Source organism: Notolepis coatsorum (assembly GCF_963971535.1).
Source record: "Notolepis coatsorum genome assembly, chromosome: 11".
Classification (NCBI taxonomy): domain Eukaryota; kingdom Metazoa; phylum Chordata; class Actinopteri; order Aulopiformes; family Paralepididae; genus Notolepis; species Notolepis coatsorum.
The window spans coordinates 111678553-111690805 of NC_140175.1; the positions used below are offsets into that span (position 1 = coordinate 111678553).

Here is a 12253-nt window from a genome sequence, read left to right on the forward strand (position 1 = left end):
GTAACATTATAAACACTGCTGCAGGACAGACTGACTGAAGTAACATTATAAACACTGCTGCAGGACAGACTGACTGAAGTAACATTATAAACACTGCTGCAGGACAGACTGACTGAAGTAACATTATAAACACTGCTGCTGCAGGACAGACAGACTGAAGTAACATTATAAACACTGCTGCAGGACAGACTGACTGAAGTAACATTATAAACACTGCTGCAGGACAGACTGACTGAAGTAACATTATAAACACTGCTGCTGCAGGACAGACTGACTGAAGTAACATTATAAACACTGCTGCTGCAGGACAGACTGACTGAAGTAACATTATAAACACTGCTGCTGCAGGACAGACTGACTGAAGTAACATTATAAACACTGCTGCAGGACAGACTGACTGAAGTAACATTATAAACACTGCTGCAGGACAGACTGACTGAAGTAACATTATAAACACTGCTGCAGGACAGACTGAAGTAACATTATAAACACTGCTGCAGGACAGACTGACTGAAGTAACATTATAAACACTGCTGCTGCAGGACAGACTGACTGAAGTAACATTATAAACACTGCAGCAGGACAGACTGACTGAAGTAACATTATAAACACTGCTGCAGGACAGACTGACTGAAGTAACATTATAAACACTGCTGCAGGACAGACAGACTGAAGTAACATTATAAACACTGCTGCTGCAGGACAGACTGACTGAAGTAACATTATAAACACTGCTGCTGCAGGACAGACTGACTGAAGTAACATTATAAACACTGCTGCTGCAGGACAGACTGACTGAAGTAACATTATAAACACTGCTGCTGCAGGACAGACTGACTGAAGTAACATTATAAACACTGCTGCAGGACAGACTGACTGAAGTAACATTATAAACACTGCTGCAGGACAGACTGACTGAAGTAACATTATAAACACTGCTGCAGGACAGACTGAAGTAACATTATAAACACTGCTGCAGGACAGACTGACTGAAGTAACATTATAAACACTGCTGCTGCAGGACAGACTGACTGAAGTAACATTATAAACACTGCAGCAGGACAGACTGACTGAAGTAACATTATAAACACTGCTGCAGGACAGACTGACTGAAGTAACATTATAAACACTGCTGCAGGACAGACAGACTGAAGTAACATTATAAACACTGCTGCAGGACAGACTGACTGAAGTAACATTATAAACACTGCTGCTGCAGGACAGACTGACTGAAGTAACATTATAAACACTGCTGCTGCAGGACAGACTGACTGAAGTAACATTATAAACACTGCTGCTGCAGGACAGACTGACTGAAGTAACATTATAAACACTGCTGCTGCAGGACAGACTGACTGAAGTAACATTATAAACACTGCTGCAGGACAGACTGACTGAAGTAACATTATAAACACTGCTGCAGGACAGACAGACTGAAGTAACATTATAAACACTGCTGCAGGACAGACTGACTGAAGTAACATTATAAACACTGCTGCAGGACAGACTGACTGAAGTAACATTATAAACACTGCTGCTGCAGGACAGACTGACTGAAGTAACATTATAAACACTGCTGCAGGACAGACTGACTGAAGTAACATTATAAACACTGCTGCAGGACAGACTGACAGACTGAAGTAACATTATAAACACTGCTGCAGGACAGACAGACTGAAGTAACATTATAAACACTGCTGCAGGACAGACTGACTGAAGTAACATTATAAACACTGCTGCAGGACAGACTGACTGAAGTAACATTATAAACACTGCTGCTGCAGGACAGACTGACTGAAGTAACATTATAAACACTGCTGCAGGACAGACTGACTGAAGTAACATTATAAACACAGCTGCAGGACAGACTGACTGAAGTAACATTATAAACACTGCTGCTGCAGGACAGACTGACTGAAGTAACATTATAAACACTGCTGCAGGACAGACTGACTGAAGTAACATTATAAACACTGCTGCAGGACAGACTGACTGAAGTAACATTATAAACACTGCTGCTGCAGGACAGACTGACTGAAGTAACATTATAAACACTGCTGCTGCAGGACAGACTGACTGAAGTAACATTATAAACACTGCTGCAGGACAGACTGACTGAAGTAACATTATAAACACTGCTGCTGCAGGACAGACTGACTGAAGTAACATTATAAACACTGCTGCAGGACAGACTGAAGTAACATTATAAACACTGCTGCAGGACAGACTGACTGAAGTAACATTATAAACACTGCTGCTGCAGGACAGACAGACTGAAGTAACATTATAAACACTGCTGCAGGACAGACTGACTGAAGTAACATTATAAACACTGCTGCAGGACAGACTGACTGAAGTAACATTATAAACACTGCTGCAGGACAGACTGACTGAAGTAACATTATAAACACTGCTGCAGGACAGACTGACTGAAGTAACATTATAAACACTGCTGCTGCAGGACAGACAGACTGAAGTAACATTATAAACACTGCTGCTGCAGGACAGACTGACTGAAGTAACATTATAAACACTGCTGCAGGACAGACTGACTGAAGTAACATTATAAACACTGCTGCAGGACAGACTGACTGAAGTAACATTATAAACACTGCTGCAGGACAGACTGACTGAAGTAACATTATAAACACTGCTGCAGGACAGACTGACTGAAGTAACATTATAAACACTGCTGCAGGACAGACAGACTGAAGTAACATTATAAACACTGCTGCAGGACAGACTGACTGAAGTAACATTATAAACACTGCTGCAGGACAGACTGACTGAAGTAACATTATAAACACTGCTGCAGGACAGACTGACTGAAGTAACATTATAAACACTGCTGCAGGACAGACTGACTGAAGTAACATTATAAACACTGCTGCAGGACAGACTGACTGAAGTAACATTATAAACACTGCTGCTGCAGGACAGACTGACTGAAGTAACATTATAAACACTGCTGCAGGACAGACTGACTGAAGTAACATTATAAACACAGCTGCAGGACAGACTGACTGAAGTAACATTATAAACACTGCTGCAGGACAGACTGACTGAAGTAACATTATAAACACTGCTGCTGCAGGACAGACTGACTGAAGTAACATTATAAACACTGCTGCAGGACAGACTGACTGAAGTAACATTATAAACACTGCTGCAGGACAGACTGACTGAAGTAACATTATAAACACTGCTGCTGCAGGACAGACTGACTGAAGTAACATTATAAACACTGCTGCAGGACAGACTGACTGAAGTAACATTATAAACACTGCTGCTGCAGGACAGACTGACTGAAGTAACATTATAAACACTGCTGCTGCAGGACAGACTGACTGAAGTAACATTATAAACACTGCTGCTGCAGGACAGACTGACTGAAGTAACATTATAAACACTGCTGCAGGACAGACTGAAGTAACATTATAAACACTGCTGCTGCAGGACAGACTGACTGAAGTAACATTATAAACACTGCTGCAGGACAGACTGACTGAAGTAACATTATAAACACTGCTGCTGCAGGACAGACTGACTGAAGTAACATTATAAACACTGCTGCTGCAGGACAGACTGACTGCAGTAACATTATAAACACTGCTGCAGGACAGACAGACTGAAGTAACATTATAAACACTGCTGCAGGACAGACTGACTGAAGTAACATTATAAACACTGCTGCTGCAGGACAGACTGACTGAAGTAACATTATAAACACTGCTGCAGGACAGACTGACTGAAGTAACATTATAAACACTGCTGCTGCAGGACAGACTGACTGAAGTAACATTATAAACACTGCTGCAGGACAGACTGACTGACTGAAGTAACATTATAAACACTGCTGCTGCAGGACAGACTGACTGAAGTAACATTATAAACACTGCTGCAGGACAGACTGACTGAAGTAACATTATAAACACTGCTGCAGGACAGACTGACAGACTGAAGTAACATTATAAACACTGCTGCAGGACAGACTGACTGAAGTAACATTATAAACACTTCAGCAGGACAGACTGACTGAAGTAACATTATAAACACTTCAGCAGGACAGACTGACTGAAGTAACATTATAAACACTGCTGCAGGACAGACTGACTGAAGTAACATTATAAACACTGCTGCAGGACAGACAGACTGAAGTAACATTATAAACACTGCTGCTGCAGGACAGACTGACTGAAGTAACATTATAAACACTGCTGCAGGACAGACAGACTGAAGTAACATTATAAACACTGCTGCAGGACAGACTGACTGACTGAAGTAACATTATAAACACTGCTGCAGGACAGACTGACTGAAGTAACATTATAAACACTGCTGCTGCAGGACAGACTGACTGAAGTAACATTATAAACACTGCTGCTGCAGGACAGACTGACTGAAGTAACATTATAAACACAGCTGCAGGACAGACTGACTGAAGTAACATTATAAACACTGCTGCTGCAGGACAGACAGACTGAAGTAACATTATAAACACTGCTGCAGGACAGACTGACTGAAGTAACATTATAAACACTGCTGCAGGACAGACAGACTGAAGTAACATTATAAACACTGCTGCAGGACAGACTGACTGAAGTAACATTATAAACACTGCTGCTGCAGGACAGACTGACTGAAGTAACATTATAAACACTGCTGCAGGACAGACTGACTGAAGTAACATTATAAACACTGCTGCTGCAGGACAGACTGACTGAAGTAACATTATAAACACTGCTGCTGCAGGACAGACTGACTGAAGTAACATTATAAACACTGCTGCAGGACAGACTGACTGAAGTAACATTATAAACACTGCTGCAGGACAGACTGACTGAAGTAACATTATAAACACTGCTGCAGGACAGACTGACTGAAGTAACATTATAAACACTGCTGCAGGACAGACTGACTGAAGTAACATTATAAACACTGCAGCTGCAGGACAGACTGACTGAAGTAACATTATAAACACTGCTGCAGGACAGACAGACTGAAGTAACATTATAAACACTGCTGCTGCAGGACAGACTGACTGAAGTAACATTATAAACACTGCTGCAGGACAGACTGACTGAAGTAACATTATAAACACTGCTGCAGGACAGACTGACTGAAGTAACATTATAAACACTGCTGCTGCAGGACAGACTGACTGAAGTAACATTATAAACACTGCTGCAGGACAGACTGAAGTAACATTATAAACACTGCTGCAGGACAGACTGACTGAAGTAACATTATAAACACTGCAGCAGGACAGACTGACTGAAGTAACATTATAAACACTGCTGCTGCAGGACAGACTGACTGAAGTAACATTATAAACACTGCTGCAGGACAGACTGACTGAAGTAACATTATAAACACAGCTGCAGGACAGACTGACTGAAGTAACATTATAAACACTGCTGCTGCAGGACAGACTGACTGAAGTAACATTATAAACACTGCTGCAGGACAGACTGACTGAAGTAACATTATAAACACTGCTGCTGCAGGACAGACTGACTGAAGTAACATTATAAACACTGCTGCTGCAGGACAGACTGACTGAAGTAACATTATAAACACTGCTGCAGGACAGACTGACTGAAGTAACATTATAAACACTGCTGCAGGACAGACTGACTGAAGTAACATTATAAACACTGCTGCTGCAGGACAGACTGACTGAAGTAACATTATAAACACTGCTGCTGCAGGACAGACTGACTGAAGTAACATTATAAACACTGCTGCTGCAGGACAGACTGAAGTAACATTATAAACACTGCTGCAGGACAGACTGACTGAAGTAACATTATAAACACTGCTGCTGCAGGACAGACTGACTGAAGTAACATTATAAACACTGCTGCAGGACAGACTGAAGTAACATTATAAACACTGCTGCAGGACAGACTGACTGAAGTAACATTATAAACACTGCTGCAGGACAGACTGACTGAAGTAACATTATAAACACTGCTGCAGGACAGACTGACTGAAGTAACATTATAAACACTGCTGCAGGACAGACTGACTGAAGTAACATTATAAACACTGCTGCTGCAGGACAGACTGACTGAAGTAACATTATAAACACTGCTGCAGGACAGACTGACTGAAGTAACATTATAAACACTGCTGCTGCAGGACAGACTGACTGAAGTAACATTATAAACACTGCTGCAGGACAGACTGACTGAAGTAACATTATAAACACTGCTGCTGCAGGACAGACTGACTGAAGTAACATTATAAACACTGCTGCAGGACAGACTGACTGAAGTAACATTATAAACACTGCTGCAGGACAGACTGACTGAAGTAACATTATAAACACTGCTGCAGGACAGACTGACTGAAGTAACATTATAAACACTGCTGCAGGACAGACAGACTGAAGTAACATTATAAACACTGCTGCTGCAGGACAGACTGACTGAAGTAACATTATAAACACTGCTGCTGCAGGACAGACTGACTGAAGTAACATTATAAACACTGCTGCAGGACAGACTGACTGAAGTAACATTATAAACACTGCTGCTGCAGGACAGACTGACTGAAGTAACATTATAAACACTGCTGCTGCAGGACAGACTGACTGAAGTAACATTATAAACACTGCTGCAGGACAGACTGACTGAAGTAACATTATAAACACTGCTGCAGGACAGACTGACTGAAGTAACATTATAAACACTGCTGCAGGACAGACTGACTGAAGTAACATTATAAACACTGCTGCAGGACAGACTGACTGAAGTAACATTATAAACACTGCTGCAGGACAGACTGACTGAAGTAACATTATAAACACTGCTGCTGCAGGACAGACTGACTGAAGTAACATTATAAACACTGCTGCAGGACAGACAGACTGAAGTAACATTATAAACACTGCTGCAGGACAGACTGACTGAAGTAACATTATAAACACTGCTGCAGGACAGACTGACTGAAGTAACATTATAAACACTGCTGCAGGACAGACTGACTGAAGTAACATTATAAACACTGCTGCTGCAGGACAGACTGACTGAAGTAACATTATAAACACTGCTGCAGGACAGACTGACTGAAGTAACATTATAAACACTGCTGCAGGACAGACTGACTGAAGTAACATTATAAACACTGCTGCAGGACAGACTGACTGAAGTAACATTATAAACACTGCTGCTGCAGGACAGACTGACTGAAGTAACATTATAAACACTGCTGCTGCAGGACAGACTGACTGAAGTAACATTATAAACACTGCTGCAGGACAGACTGACTGAAGTAACATTATAAACACTGCTGCAGGACAGACTGACTGAAGTAACATTATAAACACTGCTGCAGGACAGACTGACTGAAGTAACATTATAAACACTGCTGCAGGACAGACTGACTGAAGTAACATTATAAACACTGCTGCAGGACAGACTGACTGAAGTAACATTATAAACACTGCTGCAGGACAGACTGACTGAAGTAACATTATAAACACTGCTGCTGCAGGACAGACTGACTGAAGTAACATTATAAACACTGCTGCAGGACAGACAGACTGAAGTAACATTATAAACACTGCTGCAGGACAGACTGACTGAAGTAACATTATAAACACTGCTGCTGCAGGACAGACTGACTGAAGTAACATTATAAACACTGCTGCAGGACAGACTGACTGAAGTAACATTATAAACACTGCTGCTGCAGGACAGACTGACTGAAGTAACATTATAAACACTGCTGCAGGACAGACTGACTGAAGTAACATTATAAACACTGCTGCAGGACAGACTGACTGAAGTAACATTATAAACACTGCTGCAGGACAGACTGACTGAAGTAACATTATAAACACTGCTGCTGCAGGACAGACTGACTGAAGTAACATTATAAACACTGCTGCTGCAGGACAGACTGACTGAAGTAACATTATAAACACTGCTGCTGCAGGACAGACTGACTGAAGTAACATTATAAACACTGCTGCAGGACAGACTGACTGCAGTAACATTATAAACACTGCTGCAGGACAGACTGACTGAAGTAACATTATAAACACTGCTGCAGCAGCAGGACAGATGTATTTAGTATATATAGATAGATAGATATCATTCAGTAACATGATGACAGAGTTTAGCTAGCAGCCGGCTAACAACAACACAGACTCACCAGAATCCTCTCCTGATGATGATGTGGACTAACGGCACACTGTAAACACGATGTTTGATATGTTAGCTGGTAATAACTGCTAATAACGGGTATAATAACAATAATAATAATAATAATAATAATAATACGGGAGCCGACGGTTAAAGGAAACAGTCTCACTATTATAATAATAACCATGTGACGGAGAGTCAGCGGGTCCAAAATACCTCTGCCCGGCGGAAGGCGAAGGCGAACAGCTGATCCAGGTTGAAACGTCATCAGACACATTATGACACGAACATTAACAACAAGACACAGTGTTCACATTAGAACCTATGGAACACTGTAGAACCCTCTGGGTATAATTAAAAAAAACTGGGTAGAACTTAGGGAATTAAACCCCTTGTAGAATCGACTCTTTTCGTATCACAAACAGTACTGTATTTTCAAATCTGGTATGTCATAAATGTATAGATGTAGCAGTAGGCTACTGTCTATCTGTATGTCGTGTATGTTATGATGAATTGAAAATGGGGGACCCTGATGTAAACAAGACGAAAGTCTTTCTCTGGTCTGCATCCCCATAACAATTGTATGTATTGAGCTGTACTGTACTGTACCCATTCTGCAATCTGTTAATAAAGTTTTCAATCAATCAATCAATCATCATTATGAATTGAAAATGGGGGACCCTGATGTAAACAAGACAAACGTCTTTCTCTGGTCTGCATCCCCTTAACAATTGTGTGTATTGAGCTGTACTGTATTGTACCCATTCTGCAATCTGTTAAATAAAGTTTTCATTCATTCATTCACAGAAGACGAAGCCACCATGAGGCTCAAACTGGTGTTAAATAATTCTTCAGCAAAGTTACAAATTAAATGGGACTATTTTCTAGTGCTTTATTTGTGTGACATTTCTAAATTTAACATAAAGAATAAATAAATAAAGTTTGGTAGATATAGTTCATTTTAAACTTCATCAATTTAATTGCCCCCATGTTTCCCGTACCACTACTGTATATCAGAGCTCAGGTAGAGCTCTACTGTATATCAGAGCTCAGGTAGAGCTCTACTGTATATCAGAGCTCAGTTAGAGCTCTACTGTATATCAGAGCTCAGGTAGAGCTCTACTGTATATCAGAGCCCAGGTAGAGCTCTACTGTATATCAGAGCTCAGTTAGAGCTCTACTGTATATCAGAGCTCAGGTAGAGCTCTACTGTATATCAGAGCTCAGGTAGAGCTCTACTGTATATCAGAGCTCAGTTAGAGCTCTACTGTATATCAGAGCTCAGGTAGAGCTCTACTGTATATCAGAGCCCAGGTAGAGCTCTACTGTATATCAGAGCTCAGTTAGAGCTCTACTGTATATCAGAGCTCAGGTAGAGCTCTACTGTATATCAGAGCTCAGTTAGAGCTCTACTGTATATCAGAGCTCAGTTAGAGCTCTACTGTATATCAGAGCTCAGTTAGAGCTCTACTGTATATCAGAGCTCAGTTAGAGCTCTACTGTATATCAGAGCTCAGTTAGAGCTCTACTGTATATCAGAGCTCAGGTAGAGCTCTACTGTATATCAGAGCTCAGGTAGAGCTCTACTGTATATCAGAGCTCAGGTAGAGCTCTACTGTATATCAGAGCTCAGGTAGAGCTCTACTGTATATCAGAGCTCAGTTAGAGCTCAGTTAGAGCTCTACTGTATATCAGAGCTCAGTTAGAGCTCTACTGTATATCAGAGCTCAGTTAGAGCTCTACTGTATATCAGAGCTCAGTTAGAGCTCTACTGTATATCAGAGCTCAGTTAGAGCTCTACTGTATATCAGAGCTCAGGTAGAGCTCTACTGTATATCAGAGCTCAGTTAGAGCTCTACTGTATATCAGAGCTCAGTTAGAGCTCTACTGTATATCATAGCTCAGTTAGAGCTCTACTGTATATCAGAGCTCAGTTAGAGCTCTACTGTATATCAGAGCTCAGGTAGAGCTCTACTGTATATCAGAGCTCAGTTAGAGCTCTACTGTATATCAGAGCTCAGTTAGAGCTCTACTGTATATCAGAGCTCAGTTAGAGCTCTACTGTATATCAGAGCTCAGTTAGAGCTCTACTGTATATCAGAGCTCAGTTAGAGCTCTACTGTATATCAGAGCTCAGGTAGAGCTCTACTGTATATCAGAGCTCAGGTAGAGCTCTACTGTATATCAGAGCTCAGGTAGAGCTCTACTGTATATCAGAGCTCAGATAGAGCTCTACTGTATATCAGAGCTCAGTTAGAGCTCTACTGTATATCAGAGCTCAGTTAGAGCTCAGTTAGAGCTCTACTGTATATCAGAGCTCAGTTAGAGCTCTACTGTATATCAGAGCTCAGTTAGAGCTCTACTGTATATAAGAGCTCAGTTAGAGCTCTACTGTATATCAGAGCTCAGTTAGAGCTCTACTGTATATCAGAGCTCCATTAGAGCTCTACTGTATATCAGAGCTCAGTTAGAGCTCTACTGTATATCAGAGCTCAGTTAGAGCTCTACTGTATATCAGAGCTCAGTTAGAGCTCTACTGTATATCAGAGCTCCGTTAGAGCTCTACTGTATATCAGAGCTCCATTAGAGCTCTACTGTATATCAGAGCTCAGTTAGAGCTCTACTGTATATCAGAGCTCAGTTAGAGCTCTACTGTATATCATAGCTCCGTTAGAGCTCTACTGTATATCAGAGCTCAGTTAGAGCTCTACTGTATATCAGAGCCCAGATAGAGCTCTACTGTATATCAGAGCTCAGTTAGAGCTCTACTGTATATCAGAGCTCAGTTAGAGCTCTACTGTATATCAGAGCTCAGTTAGAGCTCTACTGTATATCAGAGCCCAGATAGAGCTCTACTGTATATCAGAGCTCAGTTAGAGCTCTACTGTATATCAGAGCTCAGGTAGAGCTCTACTGTATATCAGAGCTCAGTTAGAGCTCTACTGTATATCAGAGCTCAGTTAGAGCTCTACTGTATATCAGAGCTCAGTTAGAGCTCTACTGTATATCAGAGCTCAGTTAGAGCTCTACTGTATATCAGAGCTCAGTTAGAGCTCTACTGTATATCAGAGCTCAGTTAGAGCTCTACTGTATATCAGAGCTCAGTTAGAGCTCTACTGTATATCAGAGCTCAGTTAGAGCTCTACTGTATATCAGAGCTCAGTTAGAGCTCTACTGTATATCAGAGCTCAGTTAGAGCTCTACTGTATATCAGAGCCCAGATAGAGCTCTACTGTATATCAGAGCTCAGTTAGAGCTCAGTTAGAGCTCTACTGTATATCAGAGCTCAGTTAGAGCTCAGTTAGAGCTCTACTGTATATCAGAGCTCAGTTAGAGCTCTACTGTATATCAGAGCTCAGTTAGAGCTCTACTGTATATCAGAGCTCAGTTAGAGCTCTACTGTATATCAGAGCTCAGTTAGAGCTCTACTGTATATCAGAGCTCAGTTAGAGCTCTACTGTATATCAGAGCTCAGTTAGAGCTCTACTGTATATCAGAGCTCAGGTAGAGCTCTACTGTATATCAGAGCTCAGTTAGAGCTCTACTGTATATCAGCGCTCAGTTAGAGCTCTACTGTATATCAGAGCTCAGTTAGAGCTCTACTGTATATCAGAGCCCAGGTAGAGCTCTACTGTATATCAGAGCTCAGTTAGAGCTCTACTGTATATCAGAGCTCAGTTAGAGCTCTACTGTATATCAGAGCCCAGATAGAGCTCTACTGTATATCAGAGCTCAGTTAGAGCTCAGTTAGAGCTCTACTGTATATCAGAGCTCAGTTAGAGCTCAGTTAGAGCTCTACTGTATATCAGAGCTCAGTTAGAGCTCTACTGTATATCAGAGCTCAGTTAGAGCTCTACTGTATATCAGAGCTCAGTTAGAGCTCTACTGTATATCAGAGCTCAGTTAGAGCTCTACTGTATATCAGAGCTCAGTTAGAGCTCTACTGTATATCAGAGCTCAGTTAGAGCTCTACTGTATATCAGAGCTCAGTTAGAGCTCTACTGTATATCAGAGCTCAGTTAGAGCTCTACTGTATATCAGAGCTCAGTTAGAGCTCTACTGTATATCAGAGCTCAGTTAGAGCTCTACTGTATATCAGA

The 12253-nt window shown here is 41.4% G+C and overlaps 1 protein-coding gene across 2 annotated transcripts in view; it reads right to left on the bottom strand.

The window, feature by feature from the left end:
* rnf123 (ring finger protein 123) overlaps positions 1 to 8312 on the bottom strand; it is a 484329-nt gene extending 476017 nt beyond the window's left edge. For both annotated transcript variants that reach the window (XM_084325137.1, XM_084325136.1), the window contains exon 1: positions 8164 to 8312. The gene's annotated coding sequence lies outside the window, so the exon portion shown is untranslated. The remainder of the gene's footprint in view (positions 1 to 8163) is intronic.
* Positions 8313 to 12253: the final 3941 nt, after the last annotated feature.